This window comes from Vulpes vulpes, chromosome 12 (assembly GCF_048418805.1).
Source record: "Vulpes vulpes isolate BD-2025 chromosome 12, VulVul3, whole genome shotgun sequence".
Classification (NCBI taxonomy): Eukaryota; Metazoa; Chordata; class Mammalia; order Carnivora; family Canidae; genus Vulpes; species Vulpes vulpes.
This window is the reverse complement of record NC_132791.1, coordinates 124,475,358-124,490,075: the sequence shown is the minus strand read 5'-3', so window position 1 is coordinate 124,490,075 and position 14,718 is coordinate 124,475,358. Positions and strand designations below refer to the sequence as shown.

Genomic DNA, 14,718 nt, shown 5'->3' with positions numbered 1-14,718 from the left:
AGTAATGGATGAGAGTTCCTATTGCTCCACATCCTTACCAACCTTTAGTGTCGTCAATGTTCTGGATTTTGGTCATCCTAATAAGTGTAGAGTGGCATCTGATTGTTATTTTAATTTGCATTTCCCTGATGACATATGATGTAGAGTATTGATAGGCTTGTCACCCACTGCATATATGCACCTTTACCGCATACCAAGATATAGTCCAGAAATAAGTCTGAGAACTGTGAGAGTAGTTCCAAGGGGTGCTGTCAGTTGGAGTAGGCAGTCAATGAGTATTTCCAAATTCTTAGGCATTTTAAGTCAGAACCGAGTGGTTACACTGTGATTAATTGAGATGGGCAGGTGCTGGTATCTTTATCTGGGTGGTATATGTACTGGGTTTGCTTGGAAAGCAGAAGTACTGAAAGACTGGACCCTGATCAAAACTTTCCCTGAGAGTCATTTACATCTATTCAAGGGTAAGACATTGGTTCTTTATTTCCATCTTTGTAGAAATAATAGCAACATATTTGGTCAAAGCCTTCATTTACTCTTGGCAATAGTAGCTCTCTCCTTCTTTTCCTTTCTTTCTGTTGCCTGTATGGTATAGACTCCAAGTGTCTCCTTGAGACAATTCTTGATTTGCAGTGTCTCTGCTGGGCCCTACCACACTCAGCACTTTGGTAGCTGCCTTGCTGATCCACATGTAAAATCTTTCCCCAGATGACTATTGTTCCCACTGAGAACATAGAGAGACTACACGGGGCTTCATGAGTGAGATATATTGTAGAAAGACTGGATTTGCAGGTAAGGCTGACCTGAGTTTGAATCACTGCTCTGCTATCTTCTGCCTCTGCAAACCCAAGTTATATACCCATTATGAGCTTAAACTCCCTTATTTGAAAGTTGGGATATTATCTTCCATAAATGATATTACTGTAATTGATGATATTGATTAATTACTTATAATGTACTTGGAAGGGTAGCTACAAGAAATAAGTGAAACAATGCATATTTTTAGGTTTAGCATAAACATCATGCTCGGCAAACATGGGTGTTTATGTTGTACATCAGTTCTCTGATTCTTGAATTCTTAGGATCTTCTGTTTTTTACACTGTGCTGCCATTCCTCTCATGACCAGTTCATCCATACATTTATATTCCTTAATTTTATTGAACTTTAAACAAATGATTAATCAACCAATTAACAAATCATAAATAAATATGTTAATGAGTGCATACTATACTGGGGCCTGTAAATAAGTACTTACTTTTGTATTAGGCCAGGAAAATACATGTTTTTGAAATTTTCCCTCTTCCCCCAGCAGACACTCAAGAATGTCTGCAGATATTTTTTATTGCCATAACTTGGAGAGGGAGAGATTACTACTGGCGTCTAACAGGTAGAGGTTTAGGATGCAAATCCCACACCACACAAGACATCTCCCTCCCCACAGTAAGACATTATCTGGCCCAGAATGTCAGTGGTTCTAGCACTAAAAAAAAATCCCACAGTCCAGTTGGAGAGAAGAGAATGCTCAAAGTGAAGAGAACACTTTGCAAAATTCCACTCTTACTTTAAGAATCATGCTGAATATGGACTTGGGCCAGGAGAGGTCTAATGGTGCTGAACAATTTGGGTAATTCGCATTAAAACTATCTCTATAAAAAATACATGTGGTTTTGGTTGATTAAATAAATGTAAGGAGCAAAGTTTTTCTCATCTCCTTGCTGACAGATTAAGGTAAATGACTCAAAATTCTTAGCAGAAATTACTGACGACAGTCTTTTTTTCAACTGCTCTAGAACCTGGGATTAGAAAGTACACGTGGGTTGCAACCAAACATGAGTTTTCAACCAAAACACAGGCCCTGAGCTGTCTTGCCTCTACTTACTAAAGCTTTCCTTATGTTTGATGCTTGGATGCTCAGAGAATGACCCATCCATTCCTCTGGAACTCTGAAGGGTTGGAGTACTCTCTTGCGCAGATTGTCCTGTGAGGATCCCAGGCCTACTCTACCCACCACTCACTCTGATTCCTCCTTTCCCTTACCACTTGTTCTGTAGATTCTAGGAGATCCTACCTCTTATGTTGCATGTGGCACTTGACAAAGATGAGTCCAGGAATTGGAGCTTATCATCCAGATCAGGCTTAGTCTATCAGAAGTTGTTTCAAATAACAGAACTTGGCCAAATTATCCCATAAAGGGATCAGAAAGTAAAAATCAAGGGGAGAGCTATGCTGAAAATTGGAAAAAATAATGTGGTAGAGTCTGGATAGCTGTTCACCAAATCCATTTCCTTTTTCTCCTTGGCTTACAGCTAGACTTTTCTCACCTCCCTTGCAGTAGTAAACTTTGGCCATGTAACTGGCCATTGGAACACAGTAGTAAATGATGTTCGTCACTTTGTACTAGACCCATGAAAACTTACCACATATTTGCCAACTGGATTTGGATGTTTAGAGCTATCTTGAAAGCCATATGTTGAAGATGGCAGAGACTTCCTCCCAAAGTAATATAATAGCCAGGGGATGAGAAGCAGGAACACATCCAGAATCCTGGATAGAGCCGACTGGGTACCAGAGAAATCAGAAAGCAACCAGCAGCAAGAAGCAGATGCAAGAAGACAGTGGTGATGATAAAAGAAAGGGTATATGGGATTTTTGCTAACCACATATTATTTGCTAGGGAGCTTTCACTCTGGCTAGATCTTGCAGAAACCATTCGTTTTCTGAACACTGATTTTGGACAAAGAGGGATTTGATAAATTCAGTGAGACTAATTATGTCACTGTGATAAAAAAAAAACAGTCCTCACTCTGATGGGTCTGCCTGGTGGGGAGGGAAAGAGGCAAGAGTCAAAGGAAGATGATTTCCTATAGGAAACACCATTAACGTCCTTCTCCTATCCATACCTTCTACTTATTCTGGCCGAATATTTTTTCTTCATTGTGCTCCTTAGGGTAAAAAGGCATCCTTCTTAAAGAAGAAAAAGCCATACTGATGAAAAAAACAAGCAATTCTCTCCTGAACTTTCTATTGCAAGTACCCTCAGGTTTTAATTAAGACTCTCTGTTTTTTCCCCCACCTCAAACCTGGCTTTCCCGAGCAGCACAGGTGCTCATAGAAATCATTTGGAAATGGCCTGGGAGCTTGTTTAATGTCACTGCCTAATCACTTTGCTAAATGTCACTGCTTTGGAGCATCCATTTTTATCTTTCGTTCCTCCTCTTCTCATCTTCCCTCTCAGGTAGGAGCCTTTCAATACATCTTCGAGGAAGAACAAAACTTCTTCAGATTGGTTTCACTCTTTTTTTTCTCCTAGTGTTCTGGGAGAGATTCTCGTCAGGGAACACTTATACAAATGGCCAGATAGTGTTTCTCTTGCAATGAGGAATGTTGTATTTTGTGACAATTAAGATTCCTTTAAATGCGGAGGTTTAGAGTTTTATGTCTTTCTGTCACTTCCAAACTCTGGCAAGGTTTAGCAAGGCTGGCTGCCACTTAGATCCCTTCCCCCAACCTCTTTACATACCCAAGGGCATAAGTGCACTTCTCAGCTTTCTGTACAAGTTTTCTTGGTGTAGATAATTCCTTTGTTCTTCCTTTCAACTTCCTCCCTTACCCCAGACTTTATTCTATGCTCATTTGCTCCAACTTGCTGATAAGTAAAGGACAGTAGTACATTTAAACATATTTTATTCAAACCACAGAAAGAAAAGTACAAGATTACTCATTCTTTGGGGCCTTAGCATGGAGCAGCAGCACAGATGAGGGTGATGTATACCCAACACCAGAGCATTTAGATATACAGAGCAAACACTGACAGAACTGAAGACAGAAATAGACGTCAGTATAATAATAGTAGAATTCCATATCCCACTTTCAACAATGGCTAGAATATCAGATAGACTACCAATAAGGAAATAGTAGATCAAATGGGCCTAGTAGGCACACACAGAACATTCCACCTAAGAGCAGCAGGAAAGGTACACATGTGATGGTCTCTAGTATAGGTCATGCTGGCTGCAAAAAGATCTTAACACATTTAGGAAGGTTGAAATCATACCAGGTATCGCTTCTGAGCAAAGTAGAATGACACTAAGTATCAGTAACGGAAGAAAAATGAGAAAATCCACAAATAGGTGGAAATTAAGCAACACATTCTTAAACAATCATTAGGTCAAAGAAGAAATCAAAAAGGAAAACAGAAACTATCTTGAGACAATGAAAATGGAAACATAACATACTGAAATTTATAGGAGGGAGCTAAGGCAGAATTAAGTGGAACATTTAGAGTGACAAATATGAATATTAAAGAAGGAAGAAAGATCTCAAGTATGCAACCAACTTTACAGAGCAAAGAAATAAAGAACAAACTAACCCTAAGTTTGGCAGAAGAAAGGAAAATTAAAGATTAGAGCAGAAATAAATGAAACAGAGAATTGTAAAAAAAAAAACGGTGGAAAAATCAACAAAAGTAAGAGTTGGTTTTTGAAAAGATGAACAAAATCAACAAATGTCTAGAATAACAAGGAAAAAACAAGATGCAAATAAATTCAGGAATGAAAGAAGTGACATTAAAACTGATGCCACAGAAATAAAAATGAGGAGACTACTTAATGAACAATTATGTACCAACACATTGAATAGTCTCAAAGAAATGAATGCCTTCATAGAAACATGCAACTTACAAAGAGAAATGAAAAAAAGAAAAAAGAAAACTTAAGCAGATCATAATAAGTAAGGGGATTGAATCAATAATCAAAAACCACACAACAAAGGAAAGTCCAGGACCAGACGGCTTCACTGATGAATTCTACCAAACATTTAAAAAAATAATTAATTCCAGTCCTTCTCAAACTTTTCCAAAAAGTTATAGAAGAGCAAACACTTCCAAACTTAATTTGTGAAGCCAGCATTGTCCTCATTACCAAACCCAGGCAAAGACACTCATTTGGAAACGTGGCTTCAGAGCCTAGAAAGAATTCTCTGAGGATAATGGTGATTCACACTGCTGTAGCAGTGGCTCTCTTCCAGGAAGAGAGAAGTTCTTAAACCCAAAGAGTAAGGTGGCTTCAACTTTGAGACCCAGTGAGTATTGTAGAGGCTGGATCTTGTAGGCTCCACCCAGAGAAGGAGACTGGAGGCGTTTAGGATGAAGCAGGTGGTGAGGTGGCTGAATAAGGATGACCAGATGGCCCCCAGATGATCCTGCATGAGGTGAACTGTGGGAGTGGTGTGGAAAGAGCCATAAATTGGGGGAAGATTGAAAGGCAGCCATTCTCTGTCACTTTTCTGTGACATTTGTGCTTTATCTCTGCTTGAATCTTGTTCTCTACTGTCACCCACACAGTTCCATCTATCTGGCAAGCTTGAGCTCATTCTTCCAGAATCATCTTGAGTATCATCTTCAAGAATCCTCTTCTGTGAGACTTTCTCTGGCTCCAGAAGAAAGTGCTAACTTCCTCCTTGTGACTGGCAGATCATGCTTATGCTTGTCATTGTAGTATATACCACATTGCCTCATTTCCCCCTAGTACATTAAAAGGCACATTATAGATTTTCAATAAATAACCACAAATTAAATAAGTAATAAATTGGATGATAGTGGGAGCCAAATATTTCTGTGAAGCAGGGAGACCTGGAGAAGAACATGTTATAGAAGATAGGCATGATTGCTACACGGATGGTTTAGAGGTCTATAGACATTTACTGCCAATGAACCAGGATGTCTAGGAGTGTGAAAGTCAACAGATATAATCTTACCTTGGGTAATTTAAAAGTGATTGAAATGTTCCTAAAATCTAGTAGGATAAGCTTGCTTGTCCTAGGTGAAATTGCCTAAGGAAACTGAATCTCAAGATAGTTCTACCTCTTGTTTTTTAGATATCAATAAGACACAAAATCCAGAGTAGGAAACCTTTTTTTCTTCAGATAGAAAGCTGGTGGTCTGTGCTTACCTGAGCATTATCTTCCTGGAATATCCTGTCATGTCATCTAGCCTTATTCTCTCTGAATATTTAGCACATCTGTGTATGTTTCTATACAATTATAATTGGCTTACATATTATACACACACACACACACACACACATATATGTATATACAGGTTCCATAAATATGGTTATGGATTGTGTATATGGCTAATCTCTCCTAAGGTATCTAGGTCATTGCTTTTCATACAAGAGATATGAAATCACAGAATGTTAGCATATAACCTAAAATTCTCATTGTGCAAAAGAGACAGCTGAACTCCAGAGATGTTATGCAAACCTGTGCTATACATTTGTTTAAACGATGAGTCATCGAATCATTCATTCAACAAATACTTCAGTGACTTAATGTCCAAAAACATAAAGATGTTGGATACAAAAATGAATGACACAATCCCTGACATCAAGAATGTCATGAGTTATTGGGAATAGACATATAAACAGCAGTGGAGTGTATCCTTTGGTTTAAATCTTTGAAAAATAGTTTGACAATATAAGTTTTTTAAAAATGACCTTGGTCCTTCAATTCCACTCCAAAGAAATGATGCAGTGGGAATAAAGTTGGATGTAAGCAAAGATTTATAGAGTGATTTCCCCTCATTTTAAGTAATGGCCTTGCTTATGAGGCTAGATTTCAGAATAAACTATGGTTTATGATACATGGAATTGTTTGCATTCATTAAAATGTATACTGAGGGGGCGCTTGGGTGACTCAGTCAGTGAACCATCTGCCTTCCGCTCAGGTCATGATGTCAGGGTCCTGGGATACAGCCCCTTGTCTGACTTTCTGCTCAGCAAGGAGTCTGCTTCTCCTTCTCCCTCCGCTCATGCTCTCTCTCTCAAAGGAATAAATAAAATATTTTTAAAAATTAAAAAAATGTATGCTGAAGAAGAATATTAACATAGAAAGATGATTGTGACATATTTATTTTTTGAGAGGCAAAAAAGTAGACACCATTGCAGTTTATATTTCATGAACCTATTTTTTAAACATATATCTTTATTTATGCCTAGAAAAAAAACCTCTCAACGTATTAATAGTCATCTCCAAATGGTAAACGACAGATACTGTTCTTTTTCTTGTTTTTCTTGGCTGTATTTTTTTAATGTTTTACAATGAATACACATTTGCTTTGAAATGAAAAAGAAAAAAATGACTTATAAGGAAAATAAGTTATCTGGAAATCAAGGCAGCACATTAGTTCCTGAATATCTAGATGTATCCATATGGAGCCAGAGAGTGGGAAGGTCTGACCTGTACTGACCCATTAATCAGTGACCCACTGGATATGAGTAGTTGTTTTTCACTGAATTGTTCAATTAAGCATTAATTGTAAATACTTGTTTTTCTATTTCATGGAGGAAAGCCTAGAACAAATGTTTACTCTAAATCTTCATATAGAAGAAACAGGTAAATACATTAGAATCAAAGATGCTCTAGAAAATATCCAGAGCACATGAGAGCATAGCTCTGCTCACTCTCTTTTGCTGGCCTGAGTTGTAACCTCCTCTCCGTGTGCTCCATGTCCCTTCCAGCCTCCAAGGGGGCTCCCAAATCACGAAAAATCTCGTGTTCCATGCTGGTCTTGTGTCTCGATGGGTTCTCTTCTTTGAAAATTGGTAATTCAGGCACACGTGCTATCTCTTTATTAGGCAGAACAGCAAGTTCCCCAGAACATCCCACTTTTTGATCATCCAGGGTGGACAGGTATTTACTGATTATTAGATCTCAGTAATCTCTGTTCTCAACAAAGTGCTTTCAATCTATTAGAAAGGCATCAGCCTGACATCAAAAGGACAAACTGAGACAAATTCAATGGGAACGCTGCACCAAGGTCAGAGTGAAAACAATATTTACCTCACAAAGATCTCCAGGCACTCAGACAGATTAAATTAGAACAGGAATGAGTACATGCTCTCCTCTATTTATTTAGTTGGCAGGAGGTGCTTTATTCTATATAGATCACATAACCATCATTGAAAATGTATTCTATTTTTAAAGTGTCACATACTGTCAGAGAGCGAATCTGGCTTCTTAAAGGACACGGTGTAGTCTAAGGGGGCGCAGAAGGAAGAAGGAGGCAGAGAGAAACATTTGTTGAGCATGTCTGGGTATCATATAACTCTCACCCTGAAATCCTCAGTGATCCTGATTCTGAGTCCTTTCAGGGAACTATTATGATTCCCATTTCACAGATGAACAAATTGAGGTTGAGTTTCAGAGAGCTTAAAGAATAAATCCATGACTGAATAGTTGGTTAAGTGGCAGGGACAAAGTTCAGACCCAGATTTGCCAGTGCCTTTTATAAAGCATCCTGTTGTTTCTGCAGGTCAGACAGAACGAATGCCACAGTGTCATGGTAAATCAAAAAGGAGGCTGAGAAATCAAGTGACAGGGAAAGTAGACTTGGCATTTAGACATTGAAAGTCTTCTATGAAGTATCCATACTTTCCCACACTGAGATCAGTGGAGCTTGGGAGCTGGGGAGCTGGGGAGGAAGAGAAGAAGAGAGTATGATCAGGTATTAGCACCTCTGCAGACAGACATTCAGTAGGACTGACGCCCAGCAGAGTCAAGGTGGAGGTGGTCATTATCTCCGCCATTGAGTGGGCACAGCATGTAGGCCTGCAGTGGGAATCCAGCGCCCAGGAGATTCAGCGAGAGCTGGCGTCTCCATACCTTCACCGCACAGTCTGCTCATTCCTAACTTCCCCCCAACCTTCGTCTTTGTTCTACAAGCTTCTGATTTTAAGTCAGCTTCAGCTCTGGCTTTAAGGGCTTATAAATGGTGATTCTACCATTAAAGATTTGTTATTTGTGGGGAGTGGTGGTGGGATGGGCTTGTCTTTCTGATTTAGAGAATCAGGACTGAGCTCAAGGTAACCGATTCTCACTGACCTCCTTCTCTCAAAAGCTGTTCCCTCTTGAAGCCTATTTGGATTCTGACATCCTGCAGACCTTTTTTCAGGCACTCAGGACCATGCTGGACTTAACAGGATTCTGTACCAAGGGAGCCACTAGGTCACAGTCCTCCAGCCTGGAAGATTTCAATAAAACTTAGCTCTCCCATATCGCCTCTCCATAGGTGCTGCAAGCTAACTGATTACATTTGAAAATCTGAAATCATGGAATTGTAACTTTGACTTTAGAAGTTATTGGAGTTTAATCTCAGATCTCGTCCAGTTTGCTACTTCCCCATTCATCAATAGTTATTTGAAAGTTTGGTCTTACGTTCAATCAGAATTATTCTTTTTTTTTTTTTTTAAAAGATTTTATTTATTTATTCTTGAGAGATAGAAGGAGAGACAGAGCCAGAGACACAGGCAGAGGGAGAAGCAGGCTCCATGCACCGGGAGCCCGACGTGGGATTCGATCCCGGGTCTCCAGGATCGCGCCCTGGGCCAAAGGCAGGCGCCAAACCGCTGCGCCACCCAGGGATCCCCAGAATTATTCTTATAGCAGAATTATTCTGCTCACCGGTGCCAATTCTACTCTCTGTGATTACTGTGCAGCCCATAGAACAGCAATGTTAAAAAATGGTTAAGAGAACTGATTACCTTAATGAGATTATTGAGGCTTCTTGTAAGAGGAGGTGTATTAGGAAAGTAAGCTCTAGGGAGACCACTTCCAGGAGTTACCTCTGAATTCTTAGGGATCCCATTCCCTCTGTTAGGTGGTGTTTGGGGTTTTCTTCACATGAAACAAGCCAGGAGTAGGCAGGCCTCCAGTTCTAGGCTGTAAATCTTCTGAGGACAGCTTCTGTTGCCAACTCTTTAGAGAGGATGGGCTATGTCAGAAGAAAATCTCAGGCTCTAGTATGGTCCCACTTGACATCCCAAATAGAGCCAAAGCCCTGGCTGGAAGAAAGAGGTGGAAGTAAATTCTTTGTGAGTTTTTGACAATTGGCTTGCAAATAAACACATGTTAATTACAAAAGGCTTGGTAGAGCTTGTAACACATTTTATTGGTATAGAAACAAACAATAGGAACTTGGTGCATCATATAAAGCTCACTATAGCTCACCCACCCACTGCTCATTGAAAACAAAGCAGTCATAATCTCAGCAAAGAGCAAGTTAACTCTGTGGGTCCTCAGGAATGCCTAAGCCATAGCAGCTCTGCCCTTTCTAAAACCTGAACCTTCTGGCTTTAGGGCTCAGGGGACCCAGACCTGTGTAGTCACTGCTGAGGCCAAGAGGCGTAGCCAATGGAGGGATATACCCACAAGAGTGGTGGCTTTGTATGTAGTATCTTCCAAAGAGACACGTTGGATTAATGGAAGGAGCAGGCTTTTCAGACAGGCAGACTTGGGTTCTGGCTTCATCACTTAGTAGTTACATGGCCTTGGACAAATTATTTAACCTTTCATTTTCTTCCTCTATAAAATGGAGCTAATTCTCTATCCCGTAGTGATGTGCCAAGGATTAAGTAGGATCATGTTTGCAAATGCTGCATTTTATAGTAGTTGTCCCCTGAGTATTTGTCCTCTATCTCCTTTCTATTGATATCTTTCTTGTCTCTCCCTCTCTCCCTAGTCTGCACTTTGGAGTAGGGATGTGTGAGAAAGTACACACACCTTACCTTTGGGAGCTCTGCCTCTGATTACTGCTACTGCTTTTGATCCTCATCATCACCTCCACAGAAAGATGAACCAGAGGACATGGAAAAAGCAAAACTCAAATCCATCTTCGCAGTTCTCTGTGTGCACAACTTTTGGAAGGAGGCTAAAAGCTATTAATGGAAGTGAGTATGTATGAGGCTTTTAATTATGATGCATCTGTTCTAGACAGTAGAGAGAGAATTTGAACATGATGCCTGCCTTCCAGGGCCTTGCCATCCAATGACAAAGTTGTACTCATAGGAAAATAAGTTGAAGACTGTGATAAAAGTTATAATGGAGGTATGCCCAGGTCATTAGGTCAGTAGGCTTCACACACTGCTTCTGTCCCTGTCTCTCTCTCATATGTACAGTGCAGCTAAAGAGGGTTCTTAGCCTGTCACTATTGAAGTTGCAACTTACTATGGGTCTGGGAAGGACATTAGCCTTCTTAAATTCTCCTTGGGTTCTGCTTCTAGTGAATTAATTCCTAGATGGTGTTGGAGAACTAATAGGCAACTTGCTATTGTTAGCAAAGAATGACAGATGTGGAGATAATTTTGAATTGTGTTAATGTTCTGAGAAACAAATGAGCTCCTGTTGACATAATACTTGATTTAAATAATGGATTACAGTGTATTATTTTTCGATGTCCTTGCTAGAAAGTTCAATCTAAGAGCAAGAGGTGTTCTTATGAGATCTGATACTGTCATAATCCCAAGAGTTCACTTTTTTCCTCTCATTAAAGAAGGAGAAAAGTCAGTTTCTTTGGATTTCTTTGGATTAGTAATCAAATTCCTAAGAATAAAAACATTATACTCAAGGCACCTGCTGAGCTGAAGACAGGCAGGTGGGCTGCTCAGAGGATGTGGGGAAGAGAGGGCTGGCTCAGGTCTTCCACACACACTTGGGGGTGGCAGTTAGACCTGCCCTTCCTCACGTTCCCGCAGAACCCTGCCAGATGTCAGAAGTGGGTGGATGATTGTAATGAGAGCAAACTTAGAAGGTAAAATGACTGATCAAGTAAATAAACATTATAGATGATACGCCAAATACTTTGAGACCTCTATTATCTGTAAATCTAGTCCTTACAGGACAGTTCTTCAAGCTTTATTTATTAGTTTTGGGGAGGGGGAAAGGAAGAGGGAGAGAGAGAGAATCTCAAGAAGACTCCCCACTGAGGGGAAAGCCAGACTTTGGGCTCAGTGTCACGACCCTGAGATCGTGAGTCAGGTCAAGAGTCAGGTCATTTAACTGACTGAGCCACCCAGGCATCCCATAGGATGGTTCTTTAAGATAATGCAATACCAGAGGTATTGGATCTTACCAGACAGACATCTGAACAATCCACAGAGTAAACACAGAAAACAAAAGAATTGGGTGAAGATGAAATCAGGATACTGAAACAGAAAAAAAAAAAATGGTGAAACTAAATAGGAACAAAAACAAAGAAAGAACAGCAATGCTCAAAACCCTAGTGCAGAAGAAAGGGGCCAAGTACAGGATGAAGACATTACCTTTAATGCTTGAAGAGAAGAAAAACAAAGAATACTCAAAATCTTTATTTGAAATATTGCTTCTTATGGGAAACCAAAGCTTACCTACCTCTGGATGGACATGAGGCTGAAGAAATCCCAGAAGTTGTCTACTCCTGATAACTTTCAAGCACTGCTGGAGTGCTGGATGGATTCAGGTGAAGAGGTGCTAAAGCAGCTCTTTGAGACCATGGCAGTAAAGAGCAGACACAGGTGCCAGACACCTGTGAGAGCTGCATTCAGGAAGAAACCCTCAGGGAAATGAGAGACCCTCCATTTATTTCCATTATCACTGACCACATAGTAGACACACAGCAGAGGAAGAGCCTGTGTTGGTGAGGTTTGTGGACAAATCCATAACCTGAATCTGTGGGCTTCCTACCTTATGATGCTGATGCAGAAATTTCAGCTTTGCCATTTCACGCTGTGATAACTGAGAAGTGGGGATTAAACATGAAGTATTGTCATTACCAGGCTTACACGGTGTCCAGTGGATTTTCTTCCAAAATTGAAGTTATGGCCTATAGACTTCTAGAGAAATACTCCCAAGCTTTACATACTCTGTTTTCCCTGTGCCTTAAATACTTGTTTGGCAAAAGCAGCATCTGTTATGGGAATATCTGTTGCATTGCATTAGGAACAATTGACAAAGTTCATTTTTTTCACCCATCAGTCACCACTTTTAGAGCATGGCACTGTAATTTCTGTCCTCTTTCAGAACTGTGAAGAAAGGGGTAAAGAACAAAAGGAAATTGGTCCTCCTCAGTGGACAGCAGGAATGATGCTTTTGAAATTTTAGCAGACCTCCTACAAGCACTTGTTTTATGTTTAGATAGCATAGTGACACAAATATTAGATAGAATAACTATAGCTGTCCAGGCATTTGTGCTCTGTGTAGTGAAGTATCAGATTTTGATTTCATTGTTACCATTGTTGTTCTTGAACATGTTCTACCTTTTACAAGAGCCTTTGGGAAAAATCTCCAAGGGCAGACCTCTGATGTCTTCTTCACAGCCAGTCCTTTGACTGCAGTGCTTTGTTCACTAAATGAATTGATGAAACATATTGAAGTTTACCATAAATTTCAGTTTGCAGAAGCCACAAATTTGGCACTCAACCTTGGTATTCAGTGAGAATGTCCGTAGAGGCCAGCAAAGCAACCTGGAATCTCAGCTAATGTCTGAGAGTTCCTAAGGAAGCTCTTAAGAGTTCCAACAGTGGAACAAACTATTTAGGAACTGAGAGATATAGTCTCAGAACAGCACCTGAGAGCTTTTAAATCCTTATCCCAGGCACTCTCAGTCATGGGACAGATCATATTTAATACAAAGGAGGAGCAAAATGCTGATGCATACAGAAGTGCCTTACCCAATCCTGGCATGCTCTCTTAGCTCAGCTGCATTGTTGAAAAATCAAGTAGGGACATGGAGGGGAAGATACAGAGCCTCTATCCACCATTTATGAAGTTCTCCATCTGCCAGACATCAACTCTTTTTCCCAACATCTGGGCATTGTGTAAGGTCGTATGTATTTCTATGACGAGCGTTAAAAAATAAGGTGAAGTGGTCGTATGTATTTCTATGACGAGCGTTAAAAAATAAGGTGAAGTGTCTCAAAGCTTTCCTGAAGAACAATTTGACAGGACAAAGGTGAGGTAACTTGGCTTTGCTTAACATAGTTTTAATGTAAAACATGATCTGAATTTAATAATGGTGGGCACATATATCAAACTCAGTACAACTAAGTCAGAGCTTCTATAACTCAGGAGCCATTGAAACTACGTAAGAGACTTTAAACATAGGCTTTCTCTTATATCTGATACTTGAAAAAATATGAAAGAAATTTCAAAACAGCTTCCAGAAAAGCTGTAAGTATATGAAGGCCCTTTAATAACTGAATTTCTTGACCTTAGGCCTCTCACTGGGGACATTGGCTATTGATAATCTCCCTTTAATGGCCCTTGTTTAAACTCTCCGACTTTGAAAACCTAACTGTTTTTCCAGAAGATAGCATTAACGGTGCCACATTACACTTCTGTGAGATCTCTGCTAATGGCACTTTGGGATTGTTTTAGTTTGTCATTTTATTTTTTATTTTTTTAAATTGTTTTAAAGATTTTATTTATTTATTTGAGAGAGAGAAAGCCAGAGACAGAGCATGAATATAGTGGGGAGGAACACAGGGAGAGGGAGAAGCAGACTTCCCACTGAGCAGGGAGCCTGACTGGGGCTTTATCTCAGGACCCCGAGATCGTGACCTGAGCCAAAGGCAGATGCTTAACCCACTGAGCCACCCAGGCACCTCTCTTGTCATTTTAGACACAATATTAATTATCATTGTAGACCCAGTTGCTGGATGTTGGGTTATTAGTTCTTTGAAAAAATGAATTTTGAGGAGGCATGGGGGAAGGAATACTTTTTATAAAATATTATAACAAGGTTCACTACTGACTACCGAATAGTAGGAGTTTTAACTATGTTGTTAAAAGTCTGTAATGGACAGTTTAAGGGAACTAACCAGACAGTGAGAGAAACACATGAGCTTGTCAAACAAGAATTTCAGAGTAGGTTTTTGTTTTTATCAAGTGAACTTAAACAAGTTACAGTT

The 14,718-nt window shown here is 39.8% G+C and overlaps 1 protein-coding gene and 1 pseudogene across 1 annotated transcript in view; both read left to right on the top strand.

The window, feature by feature from the left end:
* Nucleotides 1-14,718, top strand: part of C12H11orf87 (chromosome 12 C11orf87 homolog) — an 87,704-nt gene that overhangs the window by 54,514 nt on the left and 18,472 nt on the right. The window contains exon 4 of the mRNA XM_072729890.1: nucleotides 10,515-10,722. The gene's annotated coding sequence lies outside the window, so the exon portion shown is untranslated. The remainder of the gene's footprint in view (nucleotides 1-10,514; nucleotides 10,723-14,718) is intronic.
* On the top strand, nucleotides 11,443-12,837 carry LOC140594850 (52 kDa repressor of the inhibitor of the protein kinase pseudogene; annotated as a pseudogene).